A 26,632-nucleotide genomic window follows, 5' to 3' on the forward strand; every position below is an offset into this window, starting at 1 on the left:
CATTCTGTGATTCTGTGATTCTGAGGTGATTCTCCCCTTCTACTAATTTTCTTACAACAAGGGTGGTAAAACACTGGCCCAGGTTGCCCAGAGAGGTGGTAGATGCCCCATCCCTGGAGACATTCAAGGCCAGGCTGGACAGGGCTCTGAGCAACCTGATCTGGTTGAAGATGTCCCTGCTCATTGCAGGGGGGTTGGATTAGATGAGCTTTGAAGGTCCTTTCCAACTCAAACTGTCCTATGATTCTAAGAGACCATGATCTGGAGCAGCTGGAACAGACCAGCTTTCTCTTGCTATCATGGGGACAATGACATCCAGAGAAGGTGCAGATGTTGTGGGGAGGATAACAACTTCTCAAAACAAGTGTAGCAAGCTTTTCCAGAATTCATCTTGCAGATGCCCTCAGTGCTGTAAAAAAATCAGTCCTTCTTGGCCTTGCTACTGAAATGAAGGCCCTGGTGCCTGTCCTAATGGCCCATAAACTACACAGTAAGAGGAGGGAAAGTTCATCATAGTATTCTATGTGCTACACTTCCTAGCAGGTTTAGGAGAAGCAGGAGAAAGAAACACCTATGTGATGAACTCCATGATCTGTGTTTGCCCCTGGATTTGAAAGGGATGACACTGCTCTACCCACACTGTAAAGGCAGAAAAAAACATTTTACTCCATATCTACTCTGAGATGATTTTTATGTACTATTCACTGTGCTGTTGCTATTTACTTTTATTAAAAATTCCACTGATGGATACCCAGGGAAAGAAGGAGTTACAGAATCACCTTTGCCTTCTAGCAGCATTTCAGCAGTCTTTATAAGCCAACAAAGCCCAACATAAAGCAGGTAGTTTTACATGTGATTCTCAGTTTCTGGTTACACAGCAGAAACAGAATTGTTACTACAACTCTACAAGCTGAGACCTGAGAACCAATAGATGACAGAAATGTAAACTATGCTTTTCATAACAATGTCTTTGTTGGATTTCTTTGCAATGAGAGAGCAGCCTGCAAATTTTCAGGGAAGTTCTTTTCTTCAAAAAAAGGGGGTGAGGGGTTATTTCCAAATGGGATTTATGGAACAATTGAGAATGGTGGAAACTATTTTTTAAGTGGCTCTGCATAGAGGTACTGATGAGAACTACAAATACAACGCCATCTCACCCTATTGAAAATCAGACTGGGAGTGTATGTCTACAAGATCGTCTCCTAGTGTGTTTAATGTGTTTTGCTGCTTTCTGCTAAGACAGATAGCATACTAAACAGATCCAAAGTGTTCTTCACTGCAACACCAGAGCATTCTTTTTAATGGAGGGTATAATCTCATTACAAGCTCTGGTAATCACCTAGATTACAATCTTAATTGCCAAAGCAGGTAAAATAGATAAAACATATTTTGTCTGTCCCCTCCTCCCCCTTTTTTTGTCTTTTCAGAGGTTCAGCAAAAGAAGAATGATTTTTTTTTTCTCCCTCATGAGCTTTTAAGCACCAGAAAGATTTCTTTGTCTTTGTTATTCTCCACACAGATCCTCTGTGAGATTACATTTCCAATTTCAAATTTATGATTATAAAGCCAAATTCCTGTGACAATCTTCCATCAGGCACTGAAAGCTCTCAGCATCTCACAGGAGGTGTTCAACACCTTGTAGGATTCACTTCTCATTACACTGAGTCCTGGAGCACATCTCATGGTACTTCAAAAGGTACAGTCTCCTGAATAGAAATCTCATTAACTCCATCATGCCCCTCAGCCCATAGTAACCTACACCATAGGCTATCTACATTTGCAAAGAGCTGTATAAACACCCCTAAATCAGCCTCACATCACTCTGGGAAGGTAGATAAAGTCTTCTTGCTAAACTTAGTTCACATATGAGGAAACAGAGGCAGTGAGATGTGAGATGAGAAAGCCTTAAAATGGGAGGACAAGGAAATCTTGGTGTCCTGGCAGTTGTTTGCTGTCATAACCCTACTGATTTCCTTGAGAGGCTGTACATTTAAACAAGCATCCCAGGCCACTGTCTCAGTGCAGCTGAGCTTCCAGCTGTGACCAGATCTGAATCTGTGCCACATCAGCACTGAAATGAGGTGTTGACTCAGAAAGCAGAGCTGCTGAGAAAATATAGGTTCATGGGCCTATCAAGCAGCAGGGTTCCTCTCCAGCCAAGCGCTGAAGTTCAGCATGGTTTCTTCAAGACAGTTACACCCAAGCAGCTCAAATCCCAGAATAAATGACACTACTGATAATTTTCAGCAATAAAATCTGGTTTCCAAATGAGGCATCTGAGAGACACTTCGTACCTTGGTGACAGAGTTGCCCACTGCTGAGATACTCCATCACAAGAAAAGACACCTGACAAGCTTTTTAAATTCTGTCATCAAACTGCTAAAAAACATGCTACAAATGGCACTAGCCCAGAACGCAGTTTGCAAAGGATCTGGAAAGTGCTTAGCTTTTGCAATCACATGGAGGAAAACTGACACTTTGAAGCATTCCAGCTGAAGAGGTGCTCAGACTGAGAGATCTTGCTAGAACATACCTTCCAGAGAAAGAGAACACCAGGGTCAGCCACAATGAGTTCTCCACTTATTTAATTTCCCTTGAAAAGATGGCCTTGCTCAGTTTTCCAAACAGAAGGTCCAGCCATAGCCAGTGCAAAGATGTGGATCTGGGCAAAGATCTTCTTTGTTGAGTCACTTTCCCCAGTAGCGCTGAGCTCCAAGAGTACCCTCACCAGGGAAAGTGGTGTGTAGGGTAACCTTTTTCTCCATTACAAAGAAGTGGGATGAGAAAAGTTTGTACTTCTCCACTTCACACTTACAATAAAAGACAAGTGGCTCAGCTCCATCCTCAGACTAACCCAACCTGTGAACGCCACCATCTACTTTTTCTCTGCAAGCAGCCCATGCTGAGTATGACCTTGCCCCTGATGTCCTACTCCAGAATCTCATGCAAAATCTGAACTCTTCATGTTCATGTTTGTGGTCCTTCTTAATTCACAAGTGTATAAGTTGAAATGCTAATGTCAGCATAGCTAAGAGATCAGAGCAAACTTGATACAGTTAAATGCTGCTCACCAAAAATTAGTTGTCATATGAGATCCATTTACAGCTTTTTCACTTGTTTCTTCTTGCTGCAGCTAAACTTGGCACATGTAAATGACAAACTATTCTGCTGGGAAGGTGTACCTAAAGAATTATGTTTAAAAATCAAAAGGAAATTAAAAAAAAAAAAAGTGAAATACCTCTCAGCAATCAGGAGCAATATCTCCTTTTGCAATTAAAATTTAAACAAAAGTTATTCTAAAATCTATTTGTTAAAGGCAATGCATTGCTTTCATTGGCTTAAACACCATCATAGAAAAGCATTTAAAGTCTTAACAATTAATTGTATTTCACAATGACAATTTACATCACAAGATCATCACAACTTTGACAATATTCCCCCAACAACTTCAAAAGTATATGTGAAAGGGGAAGGATTTATACGTGTTTTTTATAGACAATAATTCCATTACATTCCAAACTAGCAAGAGTTACAAAACAAGAGATTTGGGTGATTCTCATTTTCCTTTTAAGCCACTACATGCGTAAGCCACCTTCTGTGTGGGACATTGATTGTTCATTCTGTCTCATTTAGCAATAGGACAAAAAAGTTTGTATGTTTTACAAGGCTGGACTTGAAGCAAATTTCTTTTGCCAGACTACAGCTAACCCAAATTTCAGAAAATGACTTCCATTTGTGATTTTTCTGTTTCACCCTGTGCTGGTTAGCCTGTCCTTCCTGCAGCATGGGAATGTCACAGGAGGTACAGGCTCTGCAGTGCTGAAGGCTTTACAAGCACATTATGAGCTATAGCTCTGTTGCTCTAAAGATATTTCAGTCTAACGGCTGAGAAATCTATGCAGATCTGCTCTACCACTTGCCACTTTTCTTCTTCCAGATAACTGTTTATTATTTTCCATGTGATTTCTTATTCTCAGGGACTTCACATAGTTGAGTTCCCCAAGGATTGTCCGAGAATTTTCCACATGAAGGTCAGGAACTTCTTATTTTGGAGTTCTCCAAGCAAAACTGGAAAGTATGCCTTAAGATGAAATATTACCATCCACACCTAGGTAGCAAGTTGTTCTTAATGGTCCATTCCATCCTTGAACATGAATTAGTAGAGTTCACTTTCAGTCTAAGGCCAAACTATGCCTATAAGTGACAGTACCAGGAACAGAGGACTAAATTGTCTCACTCCAGCAAGGACTGCAGAACTCCAGTGGCAGGTTTTTAGGAGATTCACTTTTCCGCTGTGCCAGGAAGGCTGTAGAGAGTCTATTCCCCACTTAGGAATCCCTTGGAATGATCCCAGACCTGCCTTTCTCCTTAGTCTGGAGCACTGTGCCCACAGAACGCCTTGGATTGAAGTTTTGCATCCAGACTGGATGGATGTTGAGCACGGTGCACTCCCTCAAGAGCCTGCTCTTGGAGCTGTGGATTTCAGGAACATGCCAAGCTGGAACTGGGCTCTGTGACATGACTCACTAAAGTTCACAAGCTTTAGACTGGAGCAAGAACAGATGCTTATAATGGAGACTGTGCCACCTATACTTTTTTTTTAATAATAATTTAAAAAATTTCTTGACTGTTAAATAATTACAAGTCATCAGTCAATTTACCTGCACTCTCACTAGCAAGGGATTAGGAGCAAGCTGGAATATATTTACCGTGTATAACACAAAAACCCTGCACATCCACCTGGGTGCATATACATATGCACCCTTGAGTGTCTTCACGTGAGTGAAGAGGGGCTAACAATTCAGCAAGAAATCTGCTTCATTTCTTATTCTCCTCCTGAATTCAGATGCAATGCTAACAGGACTTAGTGGGAAGCAGTTACTAATGAAATGCTCAGATTAGTTTGTCAGTCAGAAGCTCCAAATCTCAGTCAGCACTGAAGATCAGTTCCTGCCAAAAGGAGTTTTTTTTAATACAGTAAATTCCAAAGAGATACAGCAGTCCTAAATAGATCTATTGCTTTCTAAGAATATAGTGCAGTGTGCCTGCTAGGCAACTTGCCTAGAAATTCTTTTCCAATGAAGTACTGGAAGAGACAATTTTCATTTGCTCTGCTCCCAGTTCCTTGAGTGGCAATAGCTCCAGTGCACTGCTTCAGTTACCCATATGAAGGCATCGTGTATCTAGAAATCACTGTCTTAATCTGGAGAAGACATCAGTTCTAAGGGACAAACTGTGCCAACCACAGTCCACTGAAAATGGTCTTGTAAAGACCAAATTATATCATTATTTGTGACTTAATTCAAACCTTACAAATATCAGTGGGAAACACATATTAACACTGATAGACTTTAAAGTGGCCTGGCTTACAACGTGGAAAGGAGAGGCTGTGGACCATCTTGTGCTCTTCTGTAGAGAAAGTCAAGAAGGAAAAAACATACTTCTCTATATGCTTAACTCCTTGAGGCTGGTTTGTTTGTTCGTTTGTTTTTCCCAAAACACAAGGGCCAAAAGCAGAAACAAATCTTTCTAAACATGGCACTACACACAGCAACACAACTCTGTGTTACATTTGAGACATTCTTTGCAAGACCTCCTGTGGATTGTCTTGGGACCTTCAAACCCCAGTCTCAGTTCTGGACCTCAGTTTTACAAAACCCTTGAGCCAGATGGTTCTGTACAACAGGAAAAACAGAGGTTCCCCATCATGCATGTTAGGAAGTTAAGTCCTATCATGCCTCATCATGTCTCTCCATAGCTACACTGAGACCCAAGGACTCACACTACTCATCAGCTCCCTTCTTTATAGCAGAAGACTACAAGTAGAGGCTGGTGGCATCTGAAAGCTGCCAAATTCAAAGTTTAAGCTCAGAGGCAACCATTACGACAATTGCAGGTTTTCAAAGCAAGATAGTCAACAGAAGTATGACACAATGGATGCTCCTGGTTGGGAGAAATCGGTCTCTCTGGAAAATCATTGATTGCTCATAGGTAATGTTGTCTGATGCATGTTCAGTGCTTAGAGGAAAATAAATCACAAGAAAGAGCCACTGTCACACCTCATTCCTACCCTGCTGCCAAGACAGCTTCTTAAGAGGATTGCATAATCACTTTAAGAGACTGAGAATAATAAAAATAAAAATAAAAATTAAAATTAAAAAAAAAAAAGTGTGCGTCCAACTTAGTTTTCAGCAGCTTTCACACCACCTGTCACAAAGTTTTATTCCTTCCATTTCCCCCTAGAAGGATATACCCAGGACAACAGTTCCTACTTTGTTGAGTGTAAAATCGCAAGGAATATGAAAGCACAGACTGCAAAACTGATTCCAACAGCCCAAAGCATCTGAGAAAAGCTCCCTGGAATGCCTGCTTAGGAAATCCCCTGCAATTCCTAGGTGGCATGGTGCCAGGTAGTGCTGGAAGCTACAGCTTTCTCATCAGCCAGGAGAAGGGGCTTCAGATCCCACTCATACAGACACTGTCACCCACAGGCAGACAGGTAAAAAGTAGAGCTACTTTCACAGCCTCTTAATTTTATTCCAGGGAATTTCCTGGGTACTTTTGTTCTTTATCCGGAGCTACAGCCAGGACAGCTCGGAGTCCTTGCCATGACCTTTTTCCTCCAAATAAAGTTTGCGTAGTGGTGACGACTAAAGGGAGAGAATAATTGTAATTCCACTGTGGCAGCTCACAAGAATAAAGAAACACCCGCTGACAAGTGACAATAATTAACGCAGAACATCCAAGCTGGACACTGGCCAGTTTATACTTTTGTGATTCCAGTGCTAAAACCATCTTCAGATTGTGCATTACCCTGACTTGGTAGAATGTCCAGCCAGCTCATAGTAATGCAATCTTGGGGAATTATGCAATGCTGGTTTAAGTTCAATCGTTAGTGCCAGAAAGTAACGCCCCATAATATGTTAAATTTACCACAAACAATCTAAAAATACTGTTCTCACTTCAAGGAGGGCTGAGCCCCACAGACTTCTGAGGATCAAAGCCACAGCCGCCAATTACAAGAATTGATCTACAATAGCAAGAGAAGAGCCTTACTTATTCTTCATTGCTGGCATCAGTGCTGCACAGCTGGCAGGAGGTTCACGGCACTGGTACAGCTCCAGGGGAACAGACTTGCAGTGAAGACTCTGATTAAAACAGCAGGCTAAGTTTTTTGGTTTTAGTGTTGCCAATCATCAGCCACCATGTCACGAGATGTCAATCTTTTTATATGCAGCCCCCAGCCATACCAGCTCCCAGTGGTATATCTTGCCTGTTGGAGAACATCAGGACAAAGCATCAGCTTACTCTCTATTCATCTCTCAATTTTTTGTTTCCTTTTGTTGGGGTTTTCTTGTTGTTTTGGTTTGGGCTTTTGGTGTTTGTTTTTAGTGCACAGAAAATTCCTCACAAATGTTTGCAGCAATGCAAGATGCATGAGCCAGGCAGGATCAGATGGCTGACTGTTGAGGTCATAAAGAGGTAGTAAGAAAGCGGCTCTACAAAAAAGAGGGTGGGCTTGTGGTTAAAGTGCTGGCCTGAGAATACAGACACCTGGATCCAGCTCCCAGCTTCTCCATAGATTTTTCTCAGTGACTTCAGACAAGTCCAGTGCGATAAGATGACCCATAAAAATGCATACCCACGCTTGCTCTGCCCATGCCCTGGCCTGGGCTTTTTTGATGCCTCTCAGCTGGGCTTATTCACTCTGTTGATGGGTGGTGCCCATTCAGCCACTCAGCGTTTGAACTGAAGCTGCCATGTCTGCGCATGAAACAGAACTTTCTTGCACCTGTCTACACCCAGGTGGTTAGTCATAACCTTCATCTCCATGTCTTCTCAATGTCTCCACAAAACTACCGTTTTCCCTTCCTTTCTCTGCTTTGCAGGAAGATAGACAGCTGGGAAGATGGGCAATTTTTGAGCACATCTCTTTGAGGCCCTAGTATGGTATTCCTAATATGAAACTATATTTGCCTGAGAAAGTCTGTCATCAGCAGCCCGTCTGGTTACCTTTCCAAAACCAGGGTGGGATTTCTTTTTCATTAGCCCCAGCAGTTGAGTCTAGCCTGGAATCTCTCTAGCCATTTTAACTCTGTAACCTTTCACATAAGCTTGTTCCATTGCCTAATTGTTTGAGTAGCTGAAACACCTCTCCCACATATGTAGCCGGAATTTTCCTTTCTGCAGCTTAAATCAGTTTCTGCTGCTTCTTTCCTCTCTGACTAATGAGAATAACTGGCCCCTGTTCCCTTTATCACATCATTTCATGTATTTGCAGACAGCTATTATGTCTTTCTTCAGTCTTCTGTGCAGACCGAACATGCCTGTCTCTTTCAGCTGCTTCTCATAAGTCTGATTTTCTAAATCTTTTATAATTTTTGTTATTCTCCTTTGAACTTTCTCCAATTTGTCAGTATCTTTTCTTAAAGAGCAGAATCCAAAACTGAATTCACTACGCCAGCTGAGGCTTTCGCTAGTGCCAAGTGGAGCAGAAAAGCGACCCTGCTTGTTTTACACATGACGTACTCATTTATACCGTCCAGAATATTTCATTGGAAAGCTTCAATGGGCTAAGTATGAGAACATATGGATGGGAGACAGCTGGGAGGAAAATAAACGTCTACGAGACTTCAAAAGGTGTAAACGTCAAAAAAAGATTGTTTAGGTGGACTTGAGAAGAAGGAGGAGGATAAGACTAATGGGATGAAATGAAGTCGAAGGCTGGATATCAGGAAAAATATCGTAACAGTTCAGACTGTGGAAAATTCTCTCCCTGGGGAAGTGGTGCAGACTCCATAAGTTGAGTCATTAAGAACTAGACTAGACAAAGTAATGCAAACTGTATAGCAAGATGACTTAATACATTGTTGGGATAGGGGCTAGATGGGCTGATAAACTTGGCATTTCTGAACTTCTTGTCCTACAGCACTCTCAAATAACAGAACTAAACTTTTCTTATGCTAATATTCACTTTTTGTCCCTACCAACACCTTCCTGTGATCTCCATGAGACCCATATGTGACAGCAAAGCTAATTTAGAAAGGCTTTGAGAATTCTGGAAAAGTTTTGGGAATTTACCATTTCTCCTGTCTCCATACCCATGGGCCCCATGTATAAATGGGATTTGCCAGATTCCAGTCCCAGACAACTAAACACTAACAGATCGCACATGGTACAAGTGGAGAAAGCCAACACATCCAGCAGAGAATGTTATCCACGCCTAAAACTGACAAAACTCTAGCACCACCACTAGCACCACAACCTGCCAATGCAAGGGGTCCCATCGGTGCAGCAACACCAATGGCTGGCAGCCAGTGGCAGCAATCAGGACAAATCCCCAGTCTAGACAAAGCTTTAGTTATCACGAGCAAAAGTCTCCAATCTCTGGGTCTAGTTTTCCTTTTCGGAACACAATTTTAATACTTCACACACAGTAAAACAATTTTTTAATACTTCAACAGAATTGCTCCTGATTCACATTGTCATGGGCACAAGCAGGATCAGATCCCTACAGAATTCCCCTTGGCTGAGAAGGGCAAGGCTGAATGATGGTTTTTTTAATTGCCTGGTGATCAGAGGGCGAGGAAAAGTCAAACAAATTCTAAATATGGCCTTTGCTGGTTTGCCTCTAGAGATCATCATTGTAAGGACCAGTGTCTTGGGGAAGACCTGAGTTAGAAGATTGTGTATCCACCACTGGATGCTCAGCATCTCTTTTTCTTGGTGTCAGACATGCTTAGCTCTAATCTTGTTAGTTAGACTAGACAGAGTCTCAAGCTCACGTGTTTCACCAAACCCATAATAAAGGCCAGGATAAATGTAAATTTCAGGTGAAGAAACACAAGTTGAAAGGGAGAAAGATTGCTCCACTAATATAATTAGAAAATGAGAGCTATTTACAGCTTCCCTACAAAGTCAAACAGCTGAATCATTCCAAGCAGAAGTCTAGCACCTACATTCACTTTTAAAAAAATGGGATTTCATATTAATTTTAAATATTATTGTATCAAAGCGAATGATGCCATAGGAGCTTTCAGACCAGGTCCTTTACAACAAGAAAGTCCAACTGTGAATGTCAGAAGTTTTACAAAATAATGGTCGCTGCTCCAAAGCCTCTATAGCTTAAGACTGGCAGGGTAGTAAAGGGAAAACAGAGAACTATGAGAGACAGTAATATGAGCAGAATTATTGCAACAGGGGGATGCTTTTCTGCCATCAAAGGTTTCACAGCTGGCACAGCAAAGGAGAGACTCAGGGATGTGAATAAAGTATGGCCTTGAAGAACTCTGAAAAGCCAGTTTAAGGTTAAATGACAGATTAGCAGACAAAGGAGGGAGGTCTGGTGTGTTTAGCTGTGCTAGCTGGTAAGTGCTGGACCCACCTGGTTTACAATGCCAAGAAGTGGCTATTACATTAGCGAGATTATAATAATTTAGTTGGTGGTATTGCATAAAAGGCTAAGATGCCTAAATTCAGCAAAACTCTTGTGTCTGGGAGGAAATCGTCTTCTTGTAACAGCTGACCAGCTCAGTAGCAGAGTAGCAGGAGTCCCAAACGCATTCAATGCATCTAACGCCAGCACACGTCATCAGCAAAGCTCTCTAGGAAGGAGATGCCTGTCTTTCCCCTCCTCCCTGTCATACTACTTGTCATGGTTATTGGTAGGGCATGGAAACCTGTCAACGAGAGGAAGCCCAGGGAAGAGAGACATGTAAGTTATTGTAGGGACCAAATGAACATTCTGCAGCCATTTGCTGAGGCAACACTGAAGAATGTCAGCACCAAACCTCCAGAGTCAGATGGAGGAAGCACTGACATTGAGAAGTGATTTGTACCTTCTACATCAGAAGTGAATGCCAAGGTTACCAAAATGCTCCAGCCAGAGGACCCCTTGACTAATGGCTGGAGTTTCTGAAACTCCTCCACAAGTGGCTGTTCCTCGGCAGTGGCTTGGGCTCGGAGTGTTCAGGCTCTTCCAACATCATAGTTAGGAGAAAAATAGAAGTCGACCTAAAGGAAAAAGTGGAAGTTTTAAGGGTTGTTTTGTTTTCCTCTCTGTGTGTCCTATACAACATGTCATTCTGCCAGCCTGTTTTAAAGTCAAATCTACCTTAAACACCCTGGGATGTCTTAAACGGTCAAGACAACAGGGCAGCATTTTATTCCTTAGCATAAGTACTTATGATGACACTTTTCAAAGTACGAAGCATCTCATTTGCCATTATTCTTTGTACTCTACTATAAGTGTTTTCCTTTTCACTCTCACATCCTCATTCTAAGGAATGAAGCATTCATCAGAAATATGAATTGCCCAAGTGTAGCGATAAAGTAGTAACATATGCATTGTTTATTAAAAGGTTTGCACAGGTTCACAGGTACACAGTAAAAGAGCTAACTTCAGACTTTGGCCTTTTGTACTCACTGCTTGCAGTTTATCATTGAGTCGGGAAGTGTTTTGAACTTGAACAGCTCGTGACTTTTGAATTAAACACAAACAATTCAGCACGGCCTTCACTTGCAGAACCTGGAACTTGATGATCCCAGGTGTCCTGTTCCAGGCCTATATTATCCAGCCTCTGCTCTCTCTCTTAGCTAAGCAAAAGTCTTGGAGAAACTCTCTGGACAGCTGGGAAGTACTACATCTTATCATAATATTTTATATCAATGACTATGCAAAGCACAGAGAACAGATAGAGCAAAAGTGTGAGACGCTTTGCTTCTCTTAACTGCATAGTCCACAAAACACTAAGAATCTTTCATATCTAATGCACTAAAACAGGCAGTTTTATAACTTGTGCTGTAAGTACTCATGGTCTAAAAGAAGAAAGGATCTTGAGTTGCAATCTTTCTCATGACTCAAGGAGAGGACAATTGATATTTGCTGACTCCAGCCCTCAAAACACGAAGAAAATACACAGAAAATTTCAGACTTCAAGCATTCATTATTCAAAGTGTGTAGCAAATTATCACTTGCTGGTTTTATTGCTTCTAGCAAATATTTAATCTGTGCATTCACTGCCAAGCTGCTGCCATCACCATACTTCAGGTTCCTCTGTTTAGACGGCCTTTGGCTCAAGGAGGAGTTTTACATTCACCAAGGCATTACAAAATCTGTGCCTTTTCTTGATGTGGAAGTCACAAATTTTATCAGCTTAAGGGATCCACATCAGTCTTTTATTCCATTTGAAACCATAACAAGCAAAACTGTTTAGCACACACTGACAAGTTCTTATTATGTCTGCCTGAAAGATTTCAATTGAAATTCAATAACAAAAGTCTTTTTGCATTTGAATCCCATTGCCATTAATGCTAGCTGATCGAGTGAAAACAAATGGGATACATCAAGTGTACTACTAGGTAGAGAAAACAGCAATGCAAGTTGATGTTGATTTGGGGGTTCAGTTTTGTCAAAAAAAAAATCAGTCTTGCTGCAATTAAGCCAAACAATGCAATTTGCAGTACAACTAAGTCCTGCAGAGTTTTTCAGAACTCCTGCCCTGAAACCCCCCCAGTAATTTTATTCCTATGTTTTCAAAATTATTTAGTCAAGATTTTGTTCAAACTTATTACTTGCTTCTCAGTAAATGAGAACCAAAAGTTTTGCCTGCAGTGGTGGCAGTGTCAGAGGTTCTGCCAGCTGCTGCTGGAAGTGTCACCTGTCCTCTCAAACCCCCAGCCCCTGATGGGGCTTGGTGCTGCTCATACACCTCTGCTCGCTGCCTTCAGCTGTGCCCTGGGGAACGGCAGGCTGGGACATGGCCCGCAGGAATTTCTGATCCCCATTTGTTCTTGCACACATCGATGGCATCTTACTTGCTTACAGGGACTTTCTGTGTTTGCTTATTGAGTTTGGGGCCTTCTGGGTTTAGACTTTCAAGTCTTTAACCCCTACGACTATTGCTGGAAGCTTATTTCTCAACAGCTAATATATTTGTGAAATTGCTATTCACACAATGACTGACCATAGCTATTTAAAGCTTCCAAAGATTATTTACAGCACACAGTCTTAGGCCCTTAACTTGCTTGCCAAGTAAGGAACATAATTGAGAGGAAACTAATCGGGTGTTGTTATACAGAAAACATGTTCCTAATACCATATCTTTAACAACTTGGAGTCAAGCATATTAGTCTCAGCTTCAAAGTTCACTGAGGTCTGCTGTCCTTAAAATGAGTGACCTGTGGTATAGAGCTTGCAAGAGCATACAGCCCCTGATCAATATAGAGTTCTCCTGAAGGCCAGGTGGAAATCAGCCAAGAATCAAGGGATGCAAGTAATGAATAAACAGTTCATTGTCATTTAACACTTGTATATTCAATGGCATAATGTCATACACAATTTGCAAAGCATCAGAAATGGGGGCAACTCTAGTCCTCCATAAGATATGCAAAAGGGAAATCATACTAGTAGGATTACTATGCTTATAGCTCTATGGTATAAGCCAGTACATTTCCTGGTGTAAACCCTTATTCAGAAAGACCTAAGGATTTCTCAACAGATTCCTGAGGGCTGTGGCCTGGAAAAAGGGTTCTGCTCTGCCGGACACAGAGATTTAATGTGTGGAAAGACAGCATGGCTGGTTGTAAATCCTGGACGTGGGGCTCACCCTGGTTCACAGTGTGACCTACCCCACCCACCTTCAGGCAGCCAGCGTTGACTTGGCTTTTCTTACTCATCCTTCCCTCCACCTCCTTTTCGCATTGGCACCTCATCTGACAGTCCTGATTCCCCATGTACATGTACATGGCCATGACATGTCTTCCCTTCCCCGTCCCTGCTCCATCAGGCAAATTCATTAGCAATCAAGCAGTTGATCCTGGAATGTAAAACACCAGCTTCAAACACACGCCTGATGGTAGCGAAATGGCAAGTTTGGGCTCCTTCAAGCCCTGTGGTATCTCTTCTATCTCTGCAGACCTGTAAGCACTGGCAAATCATTGTCCCCATCAGGAGTGCTCCATGCAGGATAACCCTGCAGACCCGTGGAGGCTGGTGGGTCACCGTCGCAACTAGGAGGACTCCGACTACTCCTTAGGGAGCTGCAATCACTCTCCTGTTCAAGGAGAGCTTTGAGTATAACAGCACTAATAATAGCTTTAATTAAAGCTGAGACAGACCCACCCAGTGCCATGCAAAGGGTGTGCCACTACGGCACTCCCTACCGTGCTGCTGGAGCAGGAGGCCCTCAGTGAGACGCTGGGATGGGGGCAAGGAGCAAAGAGGCTGCCTTCTCCTAGCCTGATGGGGCTGCTCTGCCTCTTCATGCCCAGGGAAGGAGAGGGGAGGTGGGCATCCCTTGGCCTCCCACACTCCCTTGGCAGGATCTTGCTGCTCAGCCCTGCATCCCAGAGCCCCTGTCCCGCACTGCAGTGACTTCTCATCAGGAAACCTCAACTTGCTCCCCACCAGCTACGGCCTCCACTCCTCAACCTGCACGGACAGCCATACGGTCTTCTCCTATGGAAAACCCTCTAGTCACCTTTCCCCCAAACCAGCAGTGACCCCATGGAACTTCCCAGGAAGAGCCAGCTGCAGAGCTACTGTAGTTTCTTTGTCACCACAGGAATGGGCTGCAGAGATAAATGTTCTTGGCTTGTCCCTGTGTGTAGCACTGCACAGTCTACTCTTCCTCCAAATGCCAAGTTTTGGAGAAGTCTGCAAATCAGTCTCTTCTACTGATTTGGCTCTCATAACTGCAGCAAACATGGGAAATCACATTTCTATCTCCAATTCACATTGAGAACTTGATTTGATGTATTCACTACTGGAAGGGCATAAGCTGGGGCACAAAAGACAAAGTGGAAAACAAAGTTCATTATCCGACTAGACTGAAAAAAAGCTGCAAGCTCTGACAGTCTTGCAATGTGCTCATTATGGTCTTTGGATGCTGTGGTATCACACCTTCAGGTCGTTCATAGCTCCTTTCACTCCATGCCACCCATGCATAAACTCATCAGCTTCTCTCTCATACCATATACTCTCCTGTACAACACATGACATCCCATGGCAGCTTCCTCTGCTGCAGCACTTGGCCAGGACTCTTCCAAGCCGGTCTCTGGCCTGCTCCCTTTTTCACTTCTCCTTATGGTAGGAAAAGAAATTCAGTGGAAACTCTGCTTGGGGTCTCTGCATTCTCCATTTGTCAAGTCTTCTTCATTTTCAGGTCTTTGAAGAGCTCCTGAGGCAATTTTACAGGTCTCTCACTCTGTTTCCAATCTGTCTTCTGCATCAGAGAAATTTGCCTTTAAAATAGGCTTAGTAACTGCCAGCTTTCTGACATTCCTTTATCCCTGAGATTATTTTCCTCAGAGACCTTACTTACCAGTTCCCCAGGTTTGCTGAAGTCTACTTTTTTGGAGTCATTATCCATATTCAGCTGGTCTAGCTTTTTCCCTTGGAATAATACACTTTATCATTTCATGCTCGCTTTCATCCAAATTACCACCAACCTTCAGATTGTCAGGCTGTTCTTCTCTGTTAGTCAGAAATGGTTTTAAAGTAGCTGCTTCCCTGCCCGTTTCCTCCCACTTTCTGAAACAGCATCATCTTCACCATATTCAGGAACATAACAGCCCAGCTCTATATAGCTGTGTTGCCGTTGGCGGAGGTATCAATGCAATTATCATGTCTAACTACTAAAAAGAGCCATCCTACTGATGTGTCTTCCTGTTGCTCAAAAAGAACTATCCACTGCCTGTCCCAATGAGTTGATAAGTATCAGGTTCAAAGCCCATGATAATTGCCCATGTTTTTCTTCCTTTACCCAAAATGTTAAACTAGTCTCTGTTCTGTTCCTTCCCAAATACAACCACTGGTACCCACTGCCTCCCTTCTTCTCCTCCTGGAGAAATGACATCCATCTATACCTTCCATATCATTCCTCAAGTCCCATGGTGTTCTCCACCAAACTACCATTAAGGCTTACAAGTCTGCTGCTATGTGTTATTGCTTTTATTATTTTATTTTAGGATTAAAGTGGATAAAAGTGTGATAGACTTAAATAATACAAAGCGTATTTGGTAAGACATGAAAGGATGTAGGAAGAGTTTGTTCTCCGAAAAGCTGCATGTGGGATAAATAGAAGACACATGCACACATAGAGACAAGAGCAGAAATGAAAAAAAAACAACAAAAACCTCAGGTTTGGCATTCAGGTTGCTGAAAAGCTGGGAATCTTGTATTGTAACAGATAGACAAAATCAGTATATAATTACTTGGACAGACCCCCACACACAGGCTTCATCCTGGGTTAAACACCAACTGATTTAACAGGAACATGACTGTGGAATCCCCTTGTATATTAAAGGGAAGGAGTGAGCTGAAGGGCAGTAGCTCCTGATTGACCATATGAGGAAAACCTCATTTTTTCAAAACACATTTTTTCCCATGAAAGGGAAGAATCAAAGCCAACAGATGCTTTCTTCATGAAAATTCTATTTCCTTAGTGTTTCTCCTCAGAAGTCAAGCGTGCAATTCCTTCTGGCCAGACAGACATTTCACGTGCAGTATAAATCTACTGCACTTCTTGGAAGAGGGTTTGGAAGCCCTAACAGCAGGGAAACTATCTACAGCAGTTCCGACTGGATTAAATTCACTTCTGTTCTCCACTTAATAGAAAAAGGTAACCCACACAGCCTGTACCTTATATAGGTTTTCTAGATGCCATTTTTTTCATGGACTTTTAAGGATGCCCACTTTTCCTGTGAGTGTTTTTCCCCCTATGTCTCTGGATATATATAATCTTCCTCTCCTGTGCTCTACCCCAGAAATGGCCTCATTGAGTGGGGTGCAGATCGTACTTATGTGTGAAGTACTTGATCTCTTAGGATAAAGGTGCAATTCAAATGCAAAACATTGTAAAAGCTTCCCACTTCTAATACTTTTGCTTCCCATGCTGGAAAATATCTAGGATGTTCATTTCCATTTTTCTTTCATTTCCACTTCTGTGGTGCATACCCAACTGAGGAACATATGTTGTCTGAGCGAGGGGAAGAGCTACCTGAGCCTCAACCCAGAGTCCAGTTTGCCAGATAACTCCTAAATAATGCTGCCAACCAGATTCCCAGTTCTGAATAAATCTGGCCATAGAGGGCATGACAATTGCCATTCAAACTTTGTAGTGTGTAGGGGTAGAAGGAATATCAGCAAGTTAACTAGTCCAGCCTCTTATCCTAAGGCAAAAAATAGCCCTCTCTCTGACTGCTCTTCCCATCTGCACTTACCCATCAATAGCTTTTATCTAGGATCTTAGGTCACTACTAGATGTTCCCTTAAAAAAAAATCCCAAAGTAAACCAAGTCCATATTCACAGCATTATGCCTTTTGCAAGTCCCACTTGAGTTTTCTGCAGACATTTTGTGTTTGGGGATGACTTACCAAACACCATACCCAGACAAATCATCCATTGCACAATGAGACCCACACTGTCTTGGGGAGACACCGCAGCCCACGAGGAGAAATTACAGATTGTGGCAGACACCACTGTCATTTGGAAAGGAGCGACTGCTTTTCAGATACCCAGCAATTGAAACAGCCTATGTGAAACAGGTCTATTACTGCAGGGGGACTGATACAATCTCACTGTGCAGCCCCAAATCACTGTGATCCGCTGGCAGAGGCACAGGCGGGACTCACCCCAGCTCCTCAGCCCAGCAGCTCCCTCAGCAGCCAGGGTTTGGATTCTGTCTCAAATCACTTGGCGCGCAGCGATCTTTAATCACAACCAGCCAAAGCCACGCTCGGATTATTTCATTTGCCTGCCTGTAGCTATGCAGTAAAATACATATGTTATCATCGTCATTTTCTCATTTTGTTCCATTGCAAGAGTCTCGGATGGGGCTGGGTGCTCTGGGCTTTGATGTGTGAGTTTTTTTTAAACTGCATGAGAACTATATTTAGTTTCAGTTCACTTGCAGTGTCAGGCTTCCCTGTCGTGGCCCTCTGCCTTTACCTTGGCAGTGTTACAAGATCCAATTATGGCTTAAAAATCTGGCTGTGGAGAAGCAAAACTGCTGGCCTTTTATTCATTACTAAACAAGGACCTTCTGTTGTCCACAACACGTGCCTGATGTGAAAACTTTTAGGGGGCCCTTGAAGAGGCAGTTTTGCTGCTGTCCTGACTTCATGATCTCTTGAAGTCCTCCAAGTCTTATAGATTTTCCTGCTATTAAAAAAAAAGAAAAAACCACCACACAAACAGAAAAAAAACCTTGAAGCCTTTGTTGTAGAAGCAGAGCGGAGTCCCTCTTGGCTGATCTCTTTCAGTTCCAGTCTGACCTGTCAGACAGAAATCCTATTTTATTTAAAAAAAATAAAAAGAATGGAAGAGGGAATACTCATTTGAAACACAACGTATTAAATACTCATCCTCTTACCCTATCCGCTGAATTGTAGTACTCTTTCTTAAAGCAAACACAATAAATCAATATTTCTGAAGGAATATGAAGGGATTTATTTTCCCTTGTTTTTCCAGTGCCATTTACAGTAGCTTTTACATTAACCTGGTTAACAGTCAACTTCTGGCTAGTATGTATAAGATTCATCTGCAAAGCAAAACATTTTCTTTTCTGACAGTGGATGTGAAGAATATGTTTGTTTTAAAGTGACTGTCTCATTAATATGTTTAATTGAATTATACACCCCATAAAGAAATATTGTCCTATTATTACTATACACTAAGGCAATATCCAAGAAAAACTTCTGGAGGAAATAACACTGAATAGGCAGCTCTGTCTGCAATTTGCATCTCTTTTTTTAAGCAATGCTTTATGTTTCCTTGAACATAAAGGGTATATTGTCAGCCCACAATTCTAAGAATTTTACTTTCCAGATCAGAAGAAACATAAGGGAATTTGTGCTGCTTTCTCCTCAAAAACATTATTCAGGAGTATTTTAAGCTGTGACCCTGTTGGTCTGATTGAAATCCACTACAGATGGCTGGCAATAAAAACTTTTGTCATTCACTTGGTACATAATCATAGTGGAAGAAGCTCTCAAGTGACACTGGACACTAATGAAATTACAGTGTCACCCATCAAGAGCATTGCTTAGCTCAAGAGCAAGTAAAGCTGCTGATGCCACCTTCCTCGAGGTAGCCATCCCCAAGTCACCTCCACTGAGCAGAGGACAGAGCAGCACTCCCTGGTCACTGCACCGTCTGAGAGTACAGGGACACTGGGGATATCAGGATATTCCCCCAAGTCACCCAGGTCTGGCTTACATGTAGAAATTGCCAGCCCTTAATGTGAATGTTCAAATCGGTTGATGAGCACTTTATGCTGATTTAGCTTAATTTGGGAACAAACTCAATTAAGCTGAATCAATGTTAGCTACTAAAGGGGTTGCACTGATTTAACTAAATTAATTTAGAAACCAATTTACTTAAATTGAAACAATTTGTGTATGTAGACAAACCTTCATTTAGCACACACTCCCCCACTGACTTCATTTGAAGGAATAAAACCCCTTGCAGATCACGCTTCTTTCTACACCCGCATAAGACATTGCACCTTAAAGACAGTTGGAGTAGAGAGGTGTGTGTGTACACGTGAACATAAATGTGCACACACATTCACACTCGCTGTTTATACAGAGTCTTTTTTCAGTCAAATTTTTCCAGATTTTTCCTAATACCCAACAATGTTGACTCACCCCAAACCTTTGACATTTTTAATAAATGCATTTGTTTCAATTCATGTTTATGCCCATGAACATTGAGTGGTTTTGTTTTGGTTCGTACTTTACACATACGGTGTCTGCAGAGGATCTGTTTTCCCAATTTTTTTCATCTCTTCTCCTCCAGCACAGCCAAAGTGAAATGCAGACCATACGAATACACGTATTATCAATGCCCATGGGTGCTGTGCTCCCCACCTGCTGTCCCCTCTGATGGAGAATGCCTCAGCACACCAAGGGCAGGACAGGAGCCACATGCACTTCAGACAAGGAACACACAAGAGCAAACATGCTTGGATTATTTCTTGCCATGCTGGCCAGTGCTGCTGCTCTGTGCCCCTCGTGCATTTGAGGTGCGGTCAAGACCTACTCACCACCTCCTGCCAGGCTCTGGTCGGAAGTGGGGATGCAAACTGGGATGCTGGAGAGAGTTCAGAGAAGGGCAACAAAGCTGCTGAGGGACCTGAAGCACAAGTCTGATGAGGAGCAGCTGAGGGAACTGGGGCTGTTCAGCCTGGAGAAAAGGAGGCTGAGGGGAGACCTTATCGCTGTCTACAACTACCTGAAAGGAGGTTGTAGCGTGGAGGGGGTTGGTCTCTTCTCCCAAGTAACAAGTGATAGGATGAGATGAAATAGCCTGTATTTGTGCCAGGGAAGGTTTAAATTGGATATCAGGAAGCATTTCTTCACAGAAAAGGCTGTGAAGCAGTGGAACAGGCTGCCCAGGGAAGTGGTGAAGTCACCATCCCTGGAGTTGTTTAAAAGATGTATAGATGAGTTCTTTGGGACATGGTTTAGTGTTAGAGTTAAGTTATGGTTTGACTTAATGATCTTAAGGGTCTCTTTCAACCAAAATGATCCTATGATTCTATGATATGGTGTTGTGCTCTCCCCTCATCAAATGGGGCTGGTGGGGAAGAGGAGGAACACACTCTCTTCTGTTACCCCCCAGCAGCAGGGAATGGGGCAGATCTGAAGGCTGACAGGCTCAGCAAATACCATTCGATTGGCATGAAAACACATGAAGTCCAAATCTCCTTCTGCACTGGCCACTTGCACAAAAGCAGCAGAGCTCCAGTCCCCTTCAGATGGGTGAGTTTGTTCCTCCCTGACATGCTGATGCCAAACAAGCCCAGGTGTTTACAGAGCCCAGCTCTCTATGCTGCAAAGCTCCAGAAGTTTCACAAGGCAGAAAATAACTGTGGTGGCATGGTGGCCAAGGAATCATCCCTCCCTCCTGCTCAACAACCCCAACTTAACACTGTCCACAATATCTCTCCCTAAGAGACAATAAAAGAAATTATAATCAAATAAGTTCAAACATAAATCTCAGCCTTTCCTTTTATTTCCTGTTTTATGGTACTAGATTAGTGAAATGTAGCCCTGGAAGCATAGCCCAGGCTCTCTTTTTCTTCTGCTGAAGCAGAAGCCAGGGCAAGCATCCCTCTATTGCCCGCAGCTGCCTACCCTGTTGCACCCATGCACTTTGATATGGCTGGGTGCTGATAAAATTGCAGTTAGCAGGAGCAATATCCCTGTCCCCTTCTCTGTGATTTCGGCTTCCCAAGGATTAAAGTGGTTTCTCTGAAGGAGCTTCAGTACATATCACAACACCAAAGCTCCGCAAGGACAGAAACTTCCTTTGTTGTGCAAAGTTATGACAGGATATAATGCTGGGTTGGACTGATAAGCTTTTCGCATTCACCTGCTGCGTATCAAATGTTTGGGAAAGGTGTGTAGCAGGACATTCGAAGTCAGCTATTCACCGCCAAAGCTTTATAGCAGCTTTGTAGACGATAGGTTTCTGGGTGCAAATAAATTTATATCTCTTTCATAAGGAAAGTTTGAAAAGAGTATTGATAGTGCCCCAGTAAAATTACTGCCTGACTGGCATTAGTATTAAAACTGCTCCCATTCCTGTCAAAACCAAGCCTATGATGAAACAAACACGACTTTATTTTTAATACCACGGCAGCTCTGTGTTGAAGTATTTTTACGGATTGCCAGACACCAGCACTTGTGCTCAGATCCTGTTGGATCACAGAGGTTTCTAAGCTGCCTTTCAGTATTTACATAGTGTGAGCGTCTGTTGTATTTCGCATGAGACTAAGTGTAATCAAAATTCATGTTACCCTTTGCAAGCTAGCGTCAGAGGAAGGCATGCATATTTCAGCTAATTAATTAACAGGAGGATGGATATGTTAACGTGAGCCTCTTGAGAGTCAGGTTAATAACCCACTAAGGGTCGTATTTGCAAGCGGTAAAGCTTCTGTGGCTATACAGTGAGCCATAAATTATGGGTGAGGCCATTTTCTTCTCCAGTCCTGACTATCTATGTATAAGGGGCTGTTACGGTTCTGCTTTCACAGGAGGGTAAGGATTGCCTTTTTCCTTGTTTTGCTCCTAACTTTCTGTGTAACTCATTAAAACCCTCTGAATGGCACTGATCACAGTGTGAGGAAACACAAGGGTGTCTTTTGCACCCACCCAGAGGAGGCATGGAGGCTGTGTAGCCTTCATTATCTAATGCTTCCCTGGCGTCTTTCAGCCAGGGACTGAAATTAATTTGCAAGCATCACACCAGCCTTGCCTACATCATTGTGAAGAAATAGCAAAATGATACACCAAGGGGTCACATTTGTTTTGCAGAGGCCTGTTGGCAGCTGAAGGCTGTGCCTGCTCGAAGTCACCTTCCCACCTCTGCGGCAGTGAGTCACTGAGCATCTTAACCTGCAGAGACAGAGACACCCTGGCCTCTCACTTGACAAAGGACTCTCCCAGCATGTCCTGCAAGCTGACCTGTGGTAGTGGTAACCAAGCCATGAGAAAAGCCAAGTCTTCCCACAAAAAAAGCAAAGAACTTGCAAATCCATATTAACATATTTTATTTACAAAGGTGGTGTAAAATAAATCCTGACAGGGCTACATGCAGCTGGCAGAGGTGGGGAGCTGGACGTCCTTCCCCAGTGTGCTTGGGGTCCATCTGCCTGGAGTTGTGACCACAGGTCCCTGCAAAGCTGCAGAGCCCACTCAAGTGCAGAGGACGAGGAAAAACCCAGGCAGCTAGGAGACAGGTGTTAGAGCCTTTTTAAGAAATTTGATCAGTGGTCTGCAAAGGAAAGAAAAGCTAGAAAATGGAGGAAACAGAAAATTTTGGATGAGGTCTACTCTGCTGCTGGGCTCTCACAGCACCCTGCTCCCACAACAGCACAGTAGATACAGAGCAGAGCCACGAGTTTCAGCCATGTTCCTCTCTGGTCTGTTGGGTTTGGGATTACAGCTGCATTGGCAGCTTTGTCCTGCAGCGGGGTTGTCAGGGCCAAGCATGTTCCCAACCACACAGGCTCCGAGGCACTGGTCTCAGACAGGGGTCAGCAAAACTCTGGTGAGATCCCACCTGGAGTCCTGTGTCCAGCTCTGGAGCCCTGAGCACAGGACAGACATGGGCCTGTTGGAGAGGGGCCAGAGGAGGCCACAAAAATGATCAGAGGGCTGGAACAGCTCTGCTGTGAGGACAGGATGAGAGAGTTGGAGTTGTACAGCCTGGACAAGGCTCTGGGGAGACACTGTGGCTTTTCAGTACTTAAAAGGAGCCTCTGAGAAAGACGGGGAAAGACTTTTTAGAAGGGTGTGTAATGGCAGGACAAGGGGTAATGGTTTTGAACTAAAGGAGGGGAGATTCAGGTTAGACATGAGGAAAAATTTTTTACAATAAGGGCCCAGGTTGCCCGGAGAGGTGGTGGATGCCACATCCCTGGAGACATTTAAGGCTAAACTGGACGGGGCTCTGAGCAACCTGCTCTAGTTGAAGATGTCCCTGCTCATTGCAGAGAAGTTGGACTAGATGACCTTTGAAGGTCTCTTCCAACCCAGATTCTATGATTCATTAATATGAAAGCTTCAGCTCCTTCATACCAGGGCTGATGGGGTCCTACAGATACAGACAGCTCCATGTCAGCTGGGCTGTGGAACAGGACCAAGTTATCAGCATCTCCCATTGCTGAGATCCTCCAGGCTTGCATACACCCTGGCTGTGTGGCAGATGGAGTATTTGGGACATTGTGTTTCTCAGGGTTCTCACTCCTCTAGCCCAGGTCTCTCCACCAGAAGGCCATTATTATTTGGAGAACTTGCAAATTTGTGGTGTAACTTCTCCAATGACAGCACAGGGGAAAGGAACAACCTCTAATAAAACAGGAAGCTCCAACGTATAATCTAAGGTGTTCATTTCAATTAGAGATGAGCTCCATTACTCCTCATGTTTTAAAGCTACTGTAGCTCTCAGCTGCGATGAAGGGTGCAACTACATAGGAGACGATTGAAAAGTCTGATGGAAAGAGCAGGTGAAATTGCACAACACATTCATCAATGAAGTGCTCAGGGTTAATTTGAACAGGTCATTGGCTACAACCAAGAGCCTTATGGATCTTGCCCTGAGGAACAGAAGATGTTAAAATGCCACTGAACAAATCTTCCCCACAGCATTTAATTCCTGTTTAGTCCTGTTTGGAGTTGGTGAGTTAGTGGCCTAATCACTTGTAACAAAGTGGGCCAGCTTATTCACCAGGGAGAGTGGGAAATCATGCTGTTTATCCTGCTGAGCTGACATTTGTCTGTATAAATAGAAGCAGGCTGGGTTACAAAGACGTCTGAGTTGAAAATTGAGGGAGATCAGAGCTTAGTCCTCTCATTTACCTACACTTATGAACTAGAACAGCAAAGGTATTTATTTGCCCCTCACTGGCACATGGGTGCACATCTGTCTCAAAGGGTGTGTTGCAGAGGTCACAGACCAGCTCTCCACTCTCCTACAGGAGCCTGGGGACCCTTAATATTCAGGACATAGGTGGGCAAACAAATCCAAATACCATAAATAAATCCCAGAGAATCACAGAATCATTTTTGTTGGAAAAGACCTTAAAGGATTGAGTTTAGCCACTAACTCTTGTTCTTTTTCATTCTCATCACCACTTGAAGGGCAGTCCATATTTGCAGGTCAGTGGATTAGCTCTCTGCCAAGCCACCCTGACCTAGCTCAGGGGGAGGACCCAGGCAGCGGTCAACAGTAACTGCATTTCCTTATCCCACCAGAATCCCATCAAACCCTCAAAGAGACAGGCACTCTGAAGCATCCGTCAATCAAGCATGCTCAACAGCTTTCACCGAACATGTCCTTCATTTTTGATGGTGTTTCCTGCTGTAGCCTGAGGAAGCCACAAATTTCTGACTGGTTTCTCAAAAGTTTGCGTTTAGAGACCTCTATCTCACTGAACACTTCTAATAAGGACCTGGGCAGCCACCAGCCCTAGTGGGGGGAGTTGTCAACTCATCATCAATCTCTTCTCATGTACTGAAGTTACCAACCCTCCAGATCTAGCAAAGCAACTATACAAAAAATGTTTCCTACAAGTCCCAGGTTGCCTCATCTGCTCACACCTGTAGCCACATGCTGTCAGCAAATGATCGTGCTCCTTTCTCTTTCTCCCTGCCCAACTGCACAGTCCAGTCCTTTGCTCCATCAGTTCTGGTGCTCATCTAACCCTTATGGAGAGCTGATTCAGCTTATGCACTTAGCAAAAAGTTCATGAATGGACATGATAAGCACCTGAGCCTGGTATAAGAGAAATAACATGAGTATCTGGCCATGTGAGTGGCAAAAGTGATGGTAAATTGGTGTAATCCATCTCACCAACCCACTGGTGTAACCCAGCCTTAACCTACTTCTTCCGAAAACACACAGTTCAGAAAATCAATCAATCAATAGATAAATACATAAATGTTATTTATGTTATTAAGTTTAAACCTGCATTATTTGGTGGGGAGGGTAGATCAGGCTAGGAAGGGACTACATAAGCAGTTATTTCAGGAGGGGAGGGGATGGGAATACTCAGAGCAGTGAAGATGATCATGCAAGCAGACAGGGTCAATAACCTCTTACCCTGTCTCACTTCTATCTGGACTAACATGTCTGATCATAGCCCGAGACCACAAATGAAAAGCTAGAGGTATGAGTTTACCTACCCCATACATCAGTCATCGTGCCCAGCCACACTCTGCTGCAGCACACCTCTGAGAAACCATCCTAACCGTGCTGCATCTGTGGTTTCGCAGACTTGAATTCGTAATTGCAGGCTCAGCATTCACCCTCTGAAAGCCGGCCTGTTGTATCTAATTTCAAGCAGTGCCCTGCCTAGCAGTCATGAGCAAGGTGCCAGCTAAAACTACGCAATGAGGCTATTATTAGAGCCAGAGAACAAGAGGCGTTGCAAGGAAAAGACCTTGGCAGCCCAGATGGAGGACTACGGAGACATGCATGGGTATACACATGCTGCAAATAATTACACTTACTACTAACAGCTCAGCTTCACTTAACTATTGCTGGAGTGGCAGAAGCTTTGCAAGAGAGTCAGACCTTTGCAAGCCTGCCACGTTTGCAAGTTGGCACAGAAAATATGCTCCTCTTTCCACTATGTTTTTCCACTTGTTACCATGATGGGGAAGAATCTCAGATCTCCACTGCTAGCTGATTAAAGGATGATACAGAGGACAGTTGACACCTCATTTGTCTGTCAGTTAGTTAGCATGCAGGAGTTCAGTGTTATCAATAAAGGTTTTCCTTTGGTTTCTTTGACTGGGCTCCCAAAAGCAAGTCTTGAAGACAGCTGTCTCATCCTGAAAGAAGTAAGAAAGTACAGCCACTAAAGTCCTCTGTCACAGAGCAGCTGTTTGGGTGTGACCAGGGAATAGAAGGGCAGCCTCTGACTCACTAGAATTTTCAGCCATGTGGATATTGAAGAATTAAAAAATAAGGAACCTTCCACCTATTTCATAGCTGGCTGTGAAAAGTGAGGCCCATCCTAATGACGATTACAGCTTTAATGGTACAGTGTACCAGAGATCACAGGTGGGTGAAGAACCAAGCATGTGATTCAGTAGCTCTGGTGAAATTCCAGGCAC

General features: G+C 43.2%; 1 long non-coding RNA gene across 3 annotated transcripts in view; it reads right to left on the reverse strand.

Moving 5' to 3' along the window:
• Positions 1–25,818, reverse strand: part of LOC110362457 (uncharacterized) — a 132,505-nt gene extending 106,687 nt beyond the window's left edge. Inside the window, exons 1-3 of one of the 3 annotated variants that reach the window (XR_010470798.1) lie at positions 25,697–25,818; positions 18,210–18,277; positions 10,839–11,013 (exon numbers count right to left, since the gene is read on the reverse strand). This is a non-coding gene — a long non-coding RNA (uncharacterized LOC110362457). The remainder of the gene's footprint in view (positions 1–10,838; positions 11,014–18,209; positions 18,278–25,696) is intronic. The other 2 variants (XR_010470799.1, XR_010470800.1) reach the window with 2 other exon arrangements.
• Positions 25,819–26,632: the final 814 nt, after the last annotated feature.

The sequence above is a fragment of the Columba livia genome, chromosome 2 (assembly GCF_036013475.1).
Source record: "Columba livia isolate bColLiv1 breed racing homer chromosome 2, bColLiv1.pat.W.v2, whole genome shotgun sequence".
NCBI classification, from domain to species: Eukaryota; Metazoa; Chordata; class Aves; order Columbiformes; family Columbidae; genus Columba; species Columba livia.